Source organism: Vicugna pacos, chromosome 6, assembly GCF_048564905.1.
Source record: "Vicugna pacos chromosome 6, VicPac4, whole genome shotgun sequence".
Classification (NCBI taxonomy): Eukaryota; Metazoa; Chordata; class Mammalia; order Artiodactyla; family Camelidae; genus Vicugna; species Vicugna pacos.
In genome coordinates, this window is record NC_132992.1 from 17,939,033 (window position 1) to 17,957,519 (window position 18,487).

Below are 18,487 nucleotides of genomic sequence, written 5' to 3' on the forward strand. Positions count from 1 at the left end.
GAATACCTGGGAGTGGTATTTCTGCATTATATGGTAAATATATGTTCAACTTCATAAGGGACAGCAAATTATTTTCCGAAGTACCGTATCATTTTACATTCCCACAGTAATAAGTCAGAGGTTTGGTTCTTGTGAATCTTCTCCAGCACTTGGAATTGTCAGTGTTTTGGGGGAACCATTTTAATAGATGTGTGATTTTATCTCATATGGTTTTGATTTGCTTTTCCCTAATGATTAATGATGTTGAACATGTTTTCATGTGCCTATTTGTCATCCATATGTTCTCTTTATTAAAGTGTCTATTCAGTTCTTTTGCTCATTTTTAAATTGTGTTGTTTATATTCTTACTGTGGAGTTTTGAAATTTCTTTGTTTATTCTGGGTACACGTTCTTTGTTGATCTATATTACAGATTATTTTCTCCAATCTATGACTTGTCTTTCTGTTATCTTAACAGTATCTTTTGTAGACCCAAATTTAAAAATTTTGATGAAGCCCAATTTATCCCTTTTTTTCCCCTAATGGATAGTGCTTTGGAGATGATACCCATAAATTTGTTGCCTAAAGATTTTTTTGTATGTCTCCTTTCCTAAAGGCTATATTGTTTTACATTTCACATTTGTATCTTTGATCCATTTTGAGTTATTTTTGTATAAGATGTGAGGGATAGGTCAAAATCCAATTGTATTGACTGTGAAGTCACACAAAATAAATGTAATTTCTTCTGCAAGCCAGTCTGCAATTGCAAATTCATTTTCCACCACAGAGAGGGAAAACATACTAGATCTCACTAATAGTATCAATGGCAAATACAGAATATACAGGGATGAACTTAAAAAAGATTCCAGGACCTGTGTGAAGAAAACTTCAAACCATTTTTTAGAATATAAGAAAAATGGAAATAAATGGAGAAGTATACAATGAGAAGACAATATTGTGAAAATGTAGATTCTGTCCACTTAATGATGAGATATAATGTAATACTCATTCGGACCCCAGCAGTTTTACATTGCAGAGGAGCTGTTTTGCAGATCGGGCTTTCCAGGAAGCTGACTGAGCCAGCTCCATGGGGAGCACTGGCACGAGCCTGAATCCTCAGTTACACCAAGTTGGGACCAGGTGGCTGGTCTTTATAGTGCTCCCCTCACCCTGAGTCTGTCAGTCACCAAAGGCAGGCCACTTCTGGAAGGAGGCCTCATCAGAGGTGTGACAGTTTCCTTAAGCTGAGGGCTCAGAGCTGGGGGCCATCGTCTGGCAGCCCTCCCAGAATCTAGAGGAGTACGTCTTTATCTCTGAAGGAGGATCTGGGTGACTCATCACAGCATCCACCACATGGAGGAGACTGGACAAAAGTTCTGTCTGTGAAGTTCATGTGAGATAATAAATATGATAGAACACTTCATACGATTTTAACAAGGAAGAGTTATGTGGGAAGTCTTGCCCCATAAGACATAATATACAGTACTCAAAGCTACCTACACTCATGAAAAGAGCAAATTATTAGCCTAGGCATAGATAGTCAGTGGAACAAAAATGTAAGACAAGAACCAGACCTTTGCATGAGTAAGAGTTTAGGTCACAATACATTTGGCTTCTCAGTCTGTTAGGAATGAATGATTACTCAATAGGTAGTATTGGGACAAAAATGAAGTTATATTCCCTAACTCATACCTTATAACGCAGTAAATGTTAGATGGATTCAAATCCATCTCCATGTGCAAAAAAAAGCCCTTAATAGTACGAGAAAAAATGCAGTGTAATTGTGAGCATGGAGAAGGACTTTCTAAGCATGATATCAAAGCCAGAATATATAAAGGAAAAAAAAAAACTCCAAAGAAGATTAACGTTTCACAGTGGCAACAAATCTGCTGTAATTCATAAATCTAGTATCAGCTGAATGCTTATTATGTGCTGTTATCAGGACTTGATATGAATTGTCATCTAGCCCTATGATCAAGACATTGTTGTGTTCCTTATTTTATAAATGAGGAAACTGAGAATTAGAAAAGGCAAGAAATGTACCCAAGTTTGTGAAGGAAAAGCTGGGCTGGGCTAACAAGCTAACTCAAATCTAAGTGTAACAAGTGTTGGATTACTGATCTGAGTTCTGCTGGGCTAACTAGTAAATCTAAGTTAATAAGTGTCAGTTTGCTGATTCCCTGTTCATGTTTTTTTTTGCTAGCCAGCTGGATTTTCAGAGAGACATATCTGGCCTTGAAATGTTGGTTTGTTGCCTCCCTGCCTCTACTTTTGTGATAATGATTCTGCTAAAGCTGTTCCATGCCTATTGGCTGAATACCCCAAGCCTGTAATTAACCCTATAAAACCTCATGCACACGTCTTGGACGTGCTCAGAGCTTTGGAGCAGAAGCCCCTCTGAACCCACCGGCGTAATAAATCTGAGTACTCCAACCCTCCGAGTGGTGCTTGTTTCTTGGCTGGCCTGTCATTTCTGTAACAAGTTCACAAAGTGAGGACATGGGAGAGCCAAGATTGAAGCCAGCTTGTTCAAACTCCCTGTTCTATAAGCAAATGCTATAAATAAATGTAAAAGACAGTGACAACCTAAGAGATACATAGGTCATCAACGTCAAAAGGTGACCATTCCTACTTTAAAAAGGTTTGTTAACAAATCAGTATTGAAGATGTGCTTGCTCCAATAGAACTACTCAAGGGTCCAGGGTAAAGAAGAGGAATGACTAGTCAACATGTGTGAAGAACTTCAACTTCACAATCACACCAGTGAGGAGAAAACAAAGGATTCGTATAAAGAGAAAATAGTTTCCCTTTGACCCTTAAGCCAAGTGTAAGGAAGGCTACTGTCCTGGAAGGAAGGGAGTGGGGACATGGCCACTGTCATGGGGGAGGTGAGCAGCACAAATTTTCCAGTGAGCTGTTTGGCAATACTTATCAAAAGCTTTTACCCAATAATGCTACTGATAGGAATTTATGTTAAGAAAACATGAAAAATTTACTTTGGTGCTGTAATGTTAATACGAGTTTGTAAAAAAAAAAAAGAATTTCAATTACTATACTACACTGTCATTAATGATGATAATGCATATCTAAATTAACCTAGAAAGTTGTTTAGGTTTTTTATTGAGTGAAAATGGACAGTGTCACATTTTTGTAAATATAGCTATAGATACAATATTCTGGAGAGTGAAATCGAGAATGTTAGTAGTACTTATTTTTAGATGGTAGGATCATGGAAGGTTTTCCTCTTTTTGCTAATCTTTATATTTTTATTTTTCTACTATAAATGTGTATGTCTTGCATAGTACAGATTTTCGTCCTTGATATCAAAGTTTTGAGTAGATTTTCTTAAATCTGAAGTCCTTTTGAAAATAGGAAACAGCAGTCACATTCCTTGCTGGGCATTTTAAATTTCTGTAAAATGTGTTTCAACTTACTTAATGTTTTTGGTTTCCACTTGGTGGTTCTTTAATTTCAACTTGGATCATTTTTTTTTTTGCTTGGGTCCTCTGTGTGTGTTTGCTCCCTGTACCTAGAAAACTTGCTGTTTCATTTGGTAAGTAAAGCTTTCAGAGAACAAAGCTACCAATGTAATCTGAGTAGGTGTGGATCAGAATGAATTAGGCTGCAGGAAATGGTTGGGGACTGTTTCTCAAGATCTTTACTTTTTTTTAGTCTTTTGTATTCAGGAAAGATTGAAAGCCCAAGTGGGAGAGGAAGGCTTTCAGGTTCTTAGGGTTTTTAAAATGCAGGTCTCGAAAGCCTGAGACTGAGTTTCCTTGGCATGACAGAAACAGAATTTGGTGCAAAAAGCAAGCAAATCACGTTGGCTGAGATATTATCCCTGTGGTCCCTCCCACCTCCCCAAGTGTCCTGGGCTTTCTCTGCTCTTCCCTGTCAAACACCCCTCTGCCTTTTCTCTACTTCTTTCTCCTCCAGGCTCCCTAAACTGCAAATGTCCTTGAATGTGGACATCTTCCCAAAGAAGGTAAAATCGCCTAGGGAAGTAAGGAGAGAAAATAAGAATTTATTTTCCAGTTTTCAGGGACTGTTTTCAGTGAGACAAATAGCTCAAGGTCTGTGCCAAGGTTTCTCTGTGTGTGTGTGTGTGTTGCTTTGTTTTGTTTTTGTGCATATGTGCATTGCTCTAGTGTCATATCTCTTTTACACCTTTCACCTACTGCCCCCCTTGCCAAACTGTCTACACACTCTTCTCACTCCCACAAGGTTCCTAATTGGGCAGCAGTCGTAACAAAGAGGAGGGAAGAATGAGATATGCACGGTAGTGTTCTCGTGAATACTGATGCAAAAGTGTGTGGGAGATGGTTTGAACATTCGTGTTCTGTTGGGATGTCAGGATACCTGTAGATATTCCTGTCGTCTTCTGATTTGTTCTCTTTCTTTCTTCCTTCGTTTCTTCCTTCCTTCTTCCTTTCCTTTCCTTTCCTTTTCTCTTTTCTTTCTTTTCCTTTCCTTTTCCTTCCTTTCCTTTCCTTTTCTTTCTTTTTCTTTCCTTTCATTTTCCTTTCCTTTCCTTTCCTTTCCTTTCCTTTCCTTTCCTTTCCTTTCCTTTCCTTTCCTTTCCTTTCCTTTCCTTTTCCTTTTCCTTTTCCTTTCTTTTATTCATCTATTCCTCAAACATGATGTAGTTCCTGTATATGTCAGACCCTCTACCATGCCAACGGGATAGAGGGATAAACCTAACTCCAGCCTCTAAGTAGTTCACAGTCTGGCAACAGAATCCCCAAATCTGAATGTGCAGAATCACTTGATGTCTTTTGTAAGAATACAGATTTCTTCAGACCTCCTCAATCCAAGTTCCCAAGGGAAGGGTTCAGAAATTGGTATTTTAATGAAATTTCCCAGATAATTCTGTGCACTTAGCACTGGCTGAGGACCAAAGTTAGGAGTCCACTAGTAAGAGTTCAAGATGAAAGAAAACAAAATTTAAGAACTGAATTGCAGTGTAACTGCCAGACCAGCCAGCTCTCCCTCTCTCCTGTCCTTCCCACCATTCTTCCCATCTTTGAACATCCAAGTCAAGAATGGTTCGTCAGTTTTCTATTGTTGTGTAATAATCTGCCCCCAAACTTAGTGCTTTATATCAATAACAATTTATTTTTCACAACTCTGTAGATTGACTGAGATCAGCTGGGAAATTCTTCTGTTCCATGTGGTGTCACTGAGGTCACTCAGGGGGCTGCATTCAGTTGGGGGCTCTTCCGAGGCTGGAATGTCCAGGATGGTGTCTCATACTCTGAGAGTCCCTCTCTGTGTGGCCTCTCATAATTCAGTTATCTAGCCCAATCCGCTTCGCCACCTCTGCAGCTGACTTTCGAGAAAAGCTGATGCTGATGGTTCTTTTAAGGCCTGGGCTCAGAAGTTTCAGAGCATTACGCCTGCAGCATTCCATGCATTCTACGGTCAAAGCAAGTCACAGGGCCAACTGAGGGTAAGGAGAGAGATACATACTCACCTTTCATTGAGAGGAGCAGGAAAGAACTTGTGGTCCTCTTTAATCCACCACAGATTTAAAAAACAATCCTTGGGAATTTGTGTGCTGGCTTACATGTAAGGCTTATATACCCACTGACTGCACAGATGACTTCAGGCTGATGGTTTCTCATGAGGTTTTGGAAATCAGTCAGCTTAGACCAAGACCTTGGCTAGTTGTATAAGGGGCCATAAATGAACAATAAAATTTAATAGGGCCAGGCTGTAAATACAATTGGGTCACTCCATTGTGACTACATAAAAAAAGAGCTAAAGATAAATAATGGACCAACAAGGCATGGGAATGTAATCTAGCCAGATCTTTTTGCCGAAAAGGCTAGCATGATCCTGCATCTGTCTAGACATTCTAAAGCACAGTAAAACCATGACTAGAACATCGTCTTCAGTTTTGGCCTTGACGGTAAAGAGTCAGAGTTGTTCAGGCTAGGAACAGAAATGATTCTTTCCTTTCTCTGTCGTCTCCTGGGGCCTGGACTTGATTAGGGAATCCAGGCTAGCCTGTGCTCTGAGCAGTGAGGAGTTTGGATGAGAGAAGAAAGAAGCAGGGAGTGCCAGGCCATGAGCCACCTGCTGACCCTGTGCAGCCGGGACTTAGAATGTAAATCAGGCCACGTCGTTTCTCTGTTCTACCTCCTTTGGCCACTCAGGTTACTCAGCGTAAAGCCAGAGTCTGTGCAAAAGCCTGCAAGACCCCACCTAGTCTGGCCTCTGTATCTAATTTCATCTTCTATGGATATTCTCCTTCCCCATTCCTCTCCCATCACAGTAGCCTTTGTGCTTTCTTGGAAATGCTGCCACACACACGCCTCTAGGCCTTTGTACTCAGTCTTCCCTCTGCCTGGGACCCTCCTCCTGCAGATCCCTGCACAGCTCATGGCCCCTTCCCTCAGGTCTCTGCCTATATGCAGACCATCACCCTGCATAGAGCAGTCAGCCCCCATCCCCCTCATACTCCCTATCCACCTTACATGCTTTGCTTTCTTCCCTGCACTTATCAGCATCTGACATATCTTTATTTCATTGATTATATATTTGCTGTCTTAACTTCCCCCATTAGCATGTTAGCGTCAGGAAAAGCAGCAGCCCTGTTTTGTCTTCTGTTATATCTTTAATGGCTCTAGCAGTGCCTGGTACCTTCCAGCTTCTTAGAAAGGATTTCTTGAATAAATGAATGTCTCCTTATGAGCCTTAGGGAACTGAATGCAAGGCCTGGGTCACAGTGGCGCTTCCTGAATGCTTATTGAATTGACTTGTTGGCCTTTTGAAACCAGGAGACCTGGGTTTAAGTCCCCATTCTTTGTGATTTCGGGCACGTGTCCAGCCTCTCCATGTCTCATCAGACATCTCCTCTATAGACTCAAAATTTAAAGGACTCCTAGATGGGAAAGTGTTTTGGAAGGAAAATTACCAGTGGTCTTGTATTGTTCTTTGAGGGTCTTGCTTACTGTTCAAGGGAAGAAAATTGCAGCCCACTCTCTCAGTTCTGTTCTTTGTGTCCCAGAGTTAATGCATAAGGAGGTATGGGCAGTGCTGGGATTCTCAGAGGTGAGGGGAGGTGGGAGGGAGGCAGAGATGGCAGTGTCCCACACACAGGGAGGTCTAGTTTTATCACCGTCAGAGTGGGTTAGAGCACATGTCAGGAATTTGGGGGCAGGGATTTATTAGGGTTTTGAATCCCTCTTCTAGTAGAAATAGTGGTTGTTTTCTAAAATGCTTATGAATATAGCATTGGCTTAGGTGTCAAATTACCTAGGTTTGAATTTCATTTCACCACTTTTTAACTGTGAGACCACAGGCAAATTACTTAATCATTAAAAAATTCCGTTTTCACCTTCTGTACTATCTGTCAACTTTGCCAGGCCATTATGAAGGGTAGGTGAAATGTTCCATGCAAGGTGGCTGGAACATACACATGATTATTAGCATTATCATCATTACTACTATGATCAGAAGTAGTAGTAGAGTAGTAATAGTAGCCTCTTATCTACCACTTAGTAACTTAGATCCTCTTAGTCTCATTTTCCATTCAGTGAAATGGGATGATAATCCACATTACATGCCTGTTATTCCACCTGGCTTTGGAAACCAAATGATGGTGTATATCAGAGGATTTTGTAAATGTGCAAGCATTATCCAGGTGTTAGTTATTACTGGATGTTAAGATTCAGCTACTGTCGCCGGCCCCAGGGATCCAGCTCCGTCTCCCCTCCCCCATGGAATACATACGGTGGTCCCTCAGCCCTGGCCTTGGCCCCACAATCTCCGATCCCTCCAGCTGCAGAGTCAGATCATCCTCCAGACCCGAGGGGACCAAGAACCTCAGTCCCAGGTGCAGGATAAATGCAGGCCTTTCTCTAATCAAGTCCCCATGAGGGACCCTTGGAGATATGATGGAGGGACATACTTTAAGAGCTACCACTGCAGACCTATCTGAGGATTGTCAAAACTGTCAATAAAGAAGGTTGTCAAGTTTCTCTCCCTGAGGTTTTTAAGTACAAGAGTCTTGCCTGAAGCTGGAGTCTGAATTATATGACCTCTCAAGATCACGTCTCGTTAATATTCCAGGTCACTTTCCGAGTTTGTATAGGCTCTCTTTTGGAAAGTAAGGCCCTTAAGTAATTAAACATCTGAAGGAACTGGGCATTCATTATCTGAGCATTAATTCTGAAGGCAGACCAGGGGATTCTGCAATTTCAAATCATTTTGGTAAATGATCATTTGATTATTATCCAACTGATGAAATTAGAAAGAGGTCTTTGAACTCCGTCTCTGTTCACATCCCCGTTCTTAGGGTTTTTGTGTATTAAGTTCTGTGATTAACTTGCTGTAGAGATGCTTTGTTGAATTTCCTTTGTAGGCATATCTGTCCCCTCTGTGATATAGGGAGCACCTTAAGGACTAGCAAGCTGTCTTGTCCTTGTGTATCTCTCATTGCCTGTCACTATGCAGGTTATAAGTAGTACACAGTAAATATTTTGTTTCATTTCTAATAAACAAATGAATAAAATTGCAGGGGAATTAGTCAATTGATTGTGATCAAATATGGGATCACTTTTTAGAAAATTTCAGCATACTTCTTGAGTTTGTTTTGTGATCTGTTATCTGCAAACAAGATAATTGACAAATACTTTTAAGTAGACTTTTCTGATAATTCTGAATTAATTTTAAGTACACTTCTGGGGTTTGCAGAACTCATTTCAGCATGTGAGTTTTATCCACAGAGGATAGAGTAAGACTCTCTTTCCAGACAGAACGTCCCTAGTCATGTAGCAATAGAGGTAGGGATGAATTCATGTTCCAATCTCAAGTCCTTTGCTTTGTCATCTGGTTAAAAAGAAAATATCTGGCAAAAATTGACTTGACAAAGATTGATTCATTTTAGTGGGCCAGGAGTTTCTTGAAAGAGGGTGGTAGATTGAAGTCACAAGATTTGAATTTTGATTCTGACTTTAATGCTGTGAATCTCACTTTCTGTGGAGGTATAATGGGGGTGGAGTGGAGAAGGGAGCTCTAATGCTCCATGACTCATGCTGGGGTTCTGGTAACCCCCCCACTAGGGAGTGGAAATAGCAGAACTATGTGGCTCTGACTGAATTCCTCGAGACCAATGTCTTACAGCGCCTAACGCATGAGACGTGGTCAGGGGTGTTTACTGCCTTGTGGGTTCGTGGCTGAGAGTCATGGTGGTTTGGGCACTGGTTTTGAGGACAGGCTGAACTGGGTTCTTTCCTCAGACTTGCTGATCATTGGCTTTATCACTCTACGTTTTATAAAATCCTTAATCTGAAGTAAAATCTTAATATGTATGTTTCATTGAAAAATGAAAAAAAAAACCCTATAGTACAGGATTGTTGAAAGGACTGGAATGATGAGGTACCTAAGATAATGTGAGAATCACCTGATACATAGCAAGGGCTAAAAGAATGTGGTGGTGATGGATGGAGCTGATGACAACCGTGATGGTTAACTGAAACAGACAAGGATGTCAGTTTCCTTATCTGCCTCTCAGACTATCTGCCAAGAGGACTGAGTGAATTAATGTTTATAAAGAGGTTAGCAGAATACCCGGTACATCATAATTTCTATTGAAGTGTTAATGTTTTAAAGAAAAATATGTAAGTTTCCCATACTCTCCAGTATAGATCAAGCTTCTGCTGCATGGAGCTGGCATAGAAGGAAGGCGTTGGCTGCCACTGAGACATTTTCTGGGCAATGTCCTTTTCTTTCATGATTAAGAAGGAACAGTTCATTCCTGGATGTGCTGTTGCCTGTATAGACAACAGGTAGTCTGCCAGAGTACACCAGACATTTCTCTGTTTTCCTTTTTCCTCATGCTCCCCCTCCTTTTGTGTTCCTTTTTTCTCCCCTTAGTTCATATTCAAGTTACTTTCCCTCTGCTGTGATCTTCCCCCTCATATCTGCTCTTATCCCTCCTTTGCTGCTAAGCCACATGACTCATGAGGACCGCTTTGACAGAGGTGCAACTGTTCTTGGGCAATCAAAGAGCTTCTCGTGCTCGGCTCGAAGTCACACGGTAATGCTGCAAATGCCAGCTCAAATGCCAGCACAGAGCCGGACCCCCTTTCATCTCTCCCTTTTGAAGAGCTTCTTTGTGGGGGTCTCCTCCTGAATACTGTCTTGAGATAGAGTGCGTCTGCACCCATCTTTTGCTCTTCTTTCTCGTTCCTTAGGGAAGGAGTGGGAAGTTGGACTGGGAAAGAAAACTGCCGCAGCAGAGAGTCTCCCCTGAAACTGCACCACTAGGTCGAGTTAGAAGGGCGATGAAGGGCGGGCCTGTCATACACAGAAGCCCCACCTGCTCGTGCTTCATTTGCACTTCACAGGTCACTCTGAAATTATGGACTTGTCTTTAACACCAGTGGGTTTCCTAATTGAAATTTGTCAATCTAAATTGTTTGTTTATCATGTCAGATTTTTGTGCTTTAAATGTTTTAAACTAGTTTGCTGTGAACCATGAAAAATAGCCCAGGCTCACACTTAATGAGAGAGTGTGTTAGATTCTGGGAATAACCCCAGCAGCCAGTCCGTTTGTCAGAGCTTTTGTGAAGGGCCTTTTCCCTCACATAAGTAAACACTCGAAAATGAGATTAGGGTTCCTTGTAAGTCCCAGCGTTTAACTAATCATTTTTAGTTACTTGTTGTTTACACTCAGTCTAAAAGGCCTAACATAGATGTGAGAGAAAGTAACTGTCTACATTCCAGAACTGAGCTGGTCCATTCTCAATGTGAAATCCTTGTGAGACGTTCTCAGAATAATGAGGGTGAGCCTGAAAGGTGGTTGATTTGGCCTTAAGTCTTATCCTAGTTCTAACGAGTTTCGTTCTTTGTCCAGGTACACGTGTGTCAGCAACCTTTGCAGGAGCAATAGGTCATTTCTGCTTCTCCACATCTAACCCCAAACCTGAGCTGAGAACTGGTATTGAGCATCTACTGCATATATGCACATAGCATACACATCTCTAACCTTTTTAAGAACTCTGTGAAGTATTATTGTCCTCAGCCTGCAGGTAAAGAAACTGAGGCTTAAAAGAATCGAGTAACTTAACCAAGTATGGCAGGTTGTATTTTCAAACTATGGCTTCAACAGTATTTCCTTATCCAGAAATGGCTTGTCCAGCGCCTTGCCATTCTCCCATCCAGAGCTGAAGTCCATCTTCTCTCCCCTTTGAACGTGGAGGCCTTTGTGACTGCCTCAACATGTGGAATGCTGTAGAAGTGATGCTGCATGACTTCTCAGGTGGGTCAGTGGAAGGTGGCATTTTCCTGTCTAGCTCTTTCTCTCTCTTAAGGGATACTCACCATTGGAACCTAGCTCTCATGTTGCGAGAAAACTCAGGCCACAAAAAGAGATCAAATAGAGATGTTCTGGCCTGTGGCCTTGGCTAAAGTCCCAGCCAACAACCAGCACCAACTGCCTGGCCTTCCAGTGGCTCCAGCTTCAGGCCAGCCCAGCTTATGCCTGATGGAGCAGAGGTAAGCTGCCCCTGCCAGGTCCTGCCCTAGTTGCAGGCTCATAAGCAAAATAAATACTGTTGTACTAAAATACTGAGTTTTAGGGTGGTGTGTGATTTAGCAATAAAACCAGAATACTAGGCTTATATAGCTGTCTGTGGATGACCCAGGATTTGAACTCAAATTTGTGTGACTTTTTATCACTGTAGGCTGGTTCCACTGTCCTAGACCCTGAGTCTCCCAAACCTTAACTCCTCGAGTAACTCTTCTCCTCCAGAGCTTCTCTCTCAGCCTGGGACCCAGGGCCATTCTGCCTCGGCTTGCTGGAGGTGTGCTCGTGGCTGTTCAGCACTGTAGTCATCAGTGTACAGAAGCCTGAGCATCAGCCTCCACACTCCGGGTGGGTGCCTGCCTTGCACACTCGTGGGGAAGCTTTCCGCATTAGATCGTGGCTTTCATCAGCGCTTGCTGAGAGCACAACAGTAAGTCTTCACAGCAGCTGGTGTAGCGTAGTGGTACGTGGGCAGGTTCTAAAACCTGAATGTCCTAGTTCAAGTTCTGCCCCCTCTATTTACCAGCTGTTTGGCCTCAGACATTTGTTTAACTTCTCTGTCTCCTAGTTTTCCCAAGTATAAAATGGGACGAATAATAGTCCCTTTTTCATAGAGTTGCTACAGTGGATTAATGAATTAAAGAATTAAACCTTTAGAACAGTGGTTGGCATATTAGCTCTCAGTATTTGATCACACATCTTTTTTTTTTTTCTTTTCAGGTCATTGGGCAAGAAAAATGTGAACTTTTCCTGTTGGCTGTTTTTCTCTGTGGTCTCTTGTAACCCATTTTTGCTTTAGGTGGAAGATGGGGCAAATTGTGCTGGGCAAGCATTTTCCCAGCGATGAGGACTCCCTTCTGGACTGACCAGAGATTTTGGTATCCAAGGTTCAGCCTTGCTTTTGTCTTAGCCACACCAGTTGTTTGGCCAAATGAGAGCTCTTGGTTTCACCGTTAATTGCTTGTAGTGTGTGTGAATAGATGTGTGAGCTGAAATTTATTTTGGAAGACACTTGAGAAAATTAGGTATCTCTCCATAAAAACTCAGGGGAGCCAGTGAACAGAAAGCATAAGAGGTTGGAGAAATCTTCCTGCCTTAATACAGACAAGAAAGAAACACAAACACTGGGACAGGACAGGCAGGGCCGACACAGCGTCAGTGACCACATGGGACAGAACGGTAGGGGAGCTTTAGTCCAACCTCCTCACCTGTAGGTGAAGCCCCAGGATAAAGCATCGGCCCTGAGAGGGTGTCACCAGCATGGTCTTTAAGAGCCTGTGGCTGAATCACCTTGTGCTCTTGATCACCAAGAACATTTGACTTGGGGGTCTATTAATTTGGATTGTTCTGATAAAATGACTTGGATTTTCCATCTTCACAATTAACTTTCTGTTCAGTTTCTTTTACTTGAATTAAAACTGAGGTAGACAGGTAGCTGTGACAAAGCAGTGTATATTTAGAAGTGCCATTTGCTAAAACTAGCCGGGTGTCAGAAATGGCAGGAAACATATAATTATGTAGTCTGTCTCATGGCTGAGGAGCCCTACCGGTGTGATGGCTAAATTAGTTTTATGATATTATTTCTGGCTTCAGTTCAGGTGAATCTAGGCACCCCAGGAGGCACACAAACCCTCTGCCATCTCTCTCTTTTGAGGACCTTCCCTTGCTATATGGAAACAAATGTAATATCAACATGAAATGTAAGTTGAAAAGCTTTCCTTGGCCCTTTGTGTGCGCCTGGCTTTTTATATCAGTTATTTGGTTTTTATCTCCTGTCTGCCATGCTCCTAAAGTCTTTGCTGCCTCAGTGTGCTGCTTAGATGCTTAATGCCTCCTCTGTTGAAGCCCGGTCCCTTGGAGCTGGTGTTAATGAGGTCCCAAGAAGTAGTGCTACATTTTGCAGCACAATTTCAGTTGCTCAGAGAGATGGATGGTATGAAAAGGCAGAAGGGCTCCCTTAAGTCAGCCTGGAGAACAGGACCACCAGCAGCCCTGAGTGGAATTCAGTCAGATGGTGCTGAGGAGTAGGGGAGTAAGGAGTGATCCCTTTGACAGGAAAACAAATTGAAAGGGAAAGAAAATCAGAAGACAAATGCCAGTTTTCAAAAAGGGGGTTGGGACCAGAAGGGCACTGCATTTGATCAAATTGAGGCTCCACACTGCAATGGTTTTCTAATATTCTGTGGAAGATTTCTATCTGACATTGGACAGGGTCTTCATTTTAAGGTGTCTCCCAAGGAAAGAAACTTTCCTCTGTAGCTTTTGGGTGCCAGGATTAATCTCCGTTCTGATGATAGCCCCATTTGGGTGGTTAAAAAAACACATAGATAGGTGGTGATTATGCCTCCTTCCCTCTCCTGTCAGTTTGCATTAAATGGCAGCTCTTTGCAGATAAAAAGTTGGGAATAGTATTTCACTATGTGTGTGCACGCAAACACATAGACTGAAATCTTAGCGCTGGAGGAAGTTTTAGATGAAGGTGTCCTTGTTATTTTCTTAAAAGTAAAAATTGCACTGTCTAAAAGGTACATAGCACATCTGAGGGCTCTTTGAAACATTTTGCCTCTCTGCTTCCATGTTCTATGCATTTCTAAGCAGGGAGACTTTAGGCAACTGTAAGGAAGAGGAAAACCTACCACAGATTCTCAGGTTTTAGCCAGAATGAAATGCCTTATTCTTCTTGGGCGGCTCTGAAGTCCGTGATTCCCCATGTGATTCAAGTGCAGCCTAATGACTGGGGGATTTAGACAGCCTGGTATCAATCCTGGCTGCTCCATTTATTCAACATGGGGCCTTAGGCATTTTAATTAACATTTTGGAGGCTCAGTTTCTGCAGCTGAAAAATGGAGATATTGAACATTGTTGTGATGGTGTTAAGGACTAATGAAATAATGTATATAATGATGTAAGGTAGTGCTTGCCAGGTAACAAGTGCTCAGTAATTGTTACCAATTTATAACAGCAATAACAACAGCAGCAGCCTGAAGTACTGGCCGTGCTGGCACATGTGAGAAAGCAGTTTTGGAGATAAAACCTGGGATTATGACTGTGAACGAGAAAAAGGCATTAGAGAATGAGCCTCACCCAAAGCAAGCTGATTTGGAATATAAGGCTAAGGTCTTACGAAACAGGATTCCATAGGTGGGCTTCATAATATAGAATGTGCCTGATTGTATTAGATAACTTATCTTTTCAAAATGCCTGTAAAGGGAGGGGAGGCTGTGGATGGGGTGGGAATTATTGCTTCTGTGTTATAAATGAAGACCTGAGAGAGAGAAGGTGCATCCTGCACGTGGCCCTTGGGCCTGAAGCAGCATCGTGAAAATCCTACAGAGTGTACATTTGTAACAACAGATGTGCTTATGTTGACACATCGTTATCACCCGAAATCCATAGTTTATCCCAGGGTTCACTCTGTATTGTGCATTCTGGGGTTTGGACCAATATGATGACATGACATATATTCACTTTTATAGAACCATGCAGAATGGTTTCACTGCCCTAAAAATCTTCTGTGCTCTGCCTAGTCATCCCTCCTTTCACCCTAACCTGGAAACTGCTGGTTTATAGTTTCCATAGTTTTGCCTTTTCCAGAATGTCATATAGTTGGAATCATACAGTATGTAGCCCTTTCAGATTGGCTTCTTTCATTTAATAAAATGCACTTATGTTTCCTCCATGTCTTTTTCTGTCTTGATAGATCATTTCTTTTTAGCACTGAATAATATCTCATTGTCTGGATAGACCACACTTTATTTATCCATTCACTTACTGAAGGACCTTCTGGTTGCTTCCAAGTTTTGGCAATTATGAATAAAACTGCTGTTAAACAGTTGTGCGCAGGTTTTTATATACACAGAAATTTTCAGTGCATTTAGGCAAATACCAAGAAGTGAGACTGCTGTATTGTATGGTAAAAATATGTTTAGTTTTGTAAAATATTGCCAAACTGTCTTCCAAAGTGGTTGCACCACTTTGCATTCCCACCAGCAATGAATGAGAGTGTCTGTTGCTCCACATCTTTGCCAGCATTTAGTGTTGTTGGTGTTATGGATTATGATGTATAGTGATATCTTGCTGTTGTTTTAATTTGCATTTCCCTGAAGATATACAATGTGGAACATCTTTTCGTATGCTTATTTGCCATCTGTATATCTTCTTTGGTGAGATATCTATTCTGGACTTTTGCCTATTTAAAATTTTTTTTTATTGAAGTATAGTTAATTTACAGTGTGTTTCTGGTGTACAGCAAAGGGATTCAGTTATACATATACATATATATTTTTAAATTTTCTTTTCCTTTATAGTTTATTACAAGATACTGAATATAATTCCCTGTGCTATATATAGTTTATCTATTTTATACATAGTAGTGTGTATCTATTAATCCCAAACTCCTAATTTATCCCTTCTCCTCCTTCTTCTTTGGTAACCATAAGTTTGTTTTCTATGTCTGTGAATCGGCTTCTATTTTGTAGATAAGTAAATTTGTATCATATTTTGGATTCCACATATAAGAGATACCACATGGTATTTGTTTTTCTCAGTCTGACTTATTTAGTATGATCATCTCTAGGTCTATCCATATTGCTGCAAATGGCATTATTTCATTCTTTTCTATGGACTTTTGCCTCTTTTTAAATTGGATTGTTTTCTTATTGTTGAGTTTTAAGGGTTCTTTTTATATTTTGGATAACATTTGGATACATTTATCTGATGTATCTTTTGCAAATATTTTCTCTGAGTAGGTGGCCTCTCTTCTCATTCTCTTGACAGTGTCTTTTGCAGAGCAGAAGTTTTTAATTTTAATGAAGTTCAGCTTATCAATTATTTCTTTCGTGGATTGTGCTTTTGGTATTGTATCTAAAAAAGTAATCACCATACCCAAGGTCATCTAGATTTTCCCCATATCTTCTAGGACCTTACAGTTTTGCATTTTACATGTAGATCTGTGATCTATTTTGAATCAATTTTTGTGAATGATGTAAGGTCGGTGTCTAGATGCAGATTTTTGCTTGTGGATGTTCACATCTTACTTTTAATGTGAATATTTTATCATTAAAAAAATAAATGTAGAAGTTCATGAGATCCTTTATTGTTTCATTTTGCAGTGTTTACTCTTACTGCTTATCAAGCCAACCAGTAATCACACTTGTTTCAAACTACTGTAAAAATATGAGTAGGTTTCTCTGCTTTCCCCCCCTACTTACTACTTTTGACACATTAGATTAAATTTCAGCCCTGGGCCAATCTGTCAAAGAAACAGAAAATGTCTCTTGCTATGACATATTTGCAGCTGAGGTTTGAAACCAGGTGTGTATTAGTTCTTACACAGAAGCAATTCCTCCCCATCAAAGAGGCAGAATCACTGGATCACCCAGCCCAAACCTGTGCTCTCTGATGGGGGAAAAATCTTTTAAATAAATATGCTTAACAATTTGCAGAATTCTTGAGAAATTTAAGGAAATGCAGACAACGATAACAATTTTCTGCTCTGGAAGGAAAATCGCATTCAAATATGGCTGTGCTTTCATCGATATTGAAATTGTATGGGGATGATTTTAATATGGTTATCAACGCCCTAAATTGACAGTATGTGACTGGGGACAGACTGATAAGGGAAGGGGAAAAGCCTATTTCTCCGAAAGCCTCATAGCACACTCATCCTCACAGCTATCTCTGACCAGAGGTGAGTCCCGGCTCAATTTCTCCTTGCACGTGAAAGATAAGGAGTGGCTCATAGTTGCTTTGACTCATCACTCTGAGCCTGGGATGGGGGAAGGGAACCCACCTCTCTCTCCTTCATGCTCTCATGCCTTTGCTATTCCGCTGAAGGAAAAATCAATATCTAACACAGAGAACAAATCTAGCAGCACTGAGAGGCAGCATTTCCCTTGTGCCTGCCTGAAGAAGATATCTTTTGCAGGCTCTGGCCAAGAACTGTAATGGTTGCCACTAGCCTGTGGATTTTCTATGCAGAGGGGATTGTTTTTGCCGTGGGGTCCTTAATAGGTACCTCCTCTGCCCCCTTCTCCTCTTTTCATGTTCCCACCTTTATCTTGAACCAGAATCCCTTCCCAGTGGATCACCTTAGAACTCATCCCAAATCAGCTTAGAGGTTCCAGATTGAAGCCCAGAAAGGAGCGGGGTGTCCCATGTTTTAAGAGCCAATGTTCCCTCTTCCCTCCCCTGTTATGGTGAGTCTAGATCACAGACACCCAAGATAGGGTGCTCGAGGTGCAGTGGGAAGTGATATATTTTGCCTTGAGGTTTTAAGGCACTTAATTTCTTTTCTTTCTTTTTTTTTAGATTTATTTTTAAATTTTTATTTACTTTGGGGGTGTAATTAGGTTTATTTATTTATTTTAATGGAGGTACTGGGTATTGAACCCAGGACCTCATGCTTGCTAAGCGTGCATTCTACCACAAGGCACTTACTTCTAACAGAAGCTCAGAAAGCTCTCTGAGCAAGAGAGCAGTGTGGACGTTTGCAGGAGCTACAGCCAACAATAACCACCAGGAATGCTGCTGCTTCCCAGGGCAACCACTCTTTGCTTTTCTGTGTTGATCAGCGATTCCCTTCCCATTTAAGAAATATTTTAAAAAATTACTTTGGGCATTATATATTGATTAATATCAAATCCCATACATATTAGAAGTTTTAAACTTAACTAGGGAAGGACGTTTTATAGCTTTACATAGCAATGAAATGATCACCTTAAAGGATCTGTCAATGAACATTTAAGCACTTTTTCCCTTAGGATTAATAATATTATTAGTAATCATAATCATGCTAGGCATAGTAATAAAAATCAACAATCACTTGTTGAATATGTTCTCCATCTAGGCACAGTACTTAGTACTTTATGCCACTTTTCTCATTTCATTCTTAACAACAATTCTGAGTAAGAGATTTCTACAGGTGTCAGAAAATACAAACAAAAAACAGAACAGGAAGGCCTTAAATTTACCA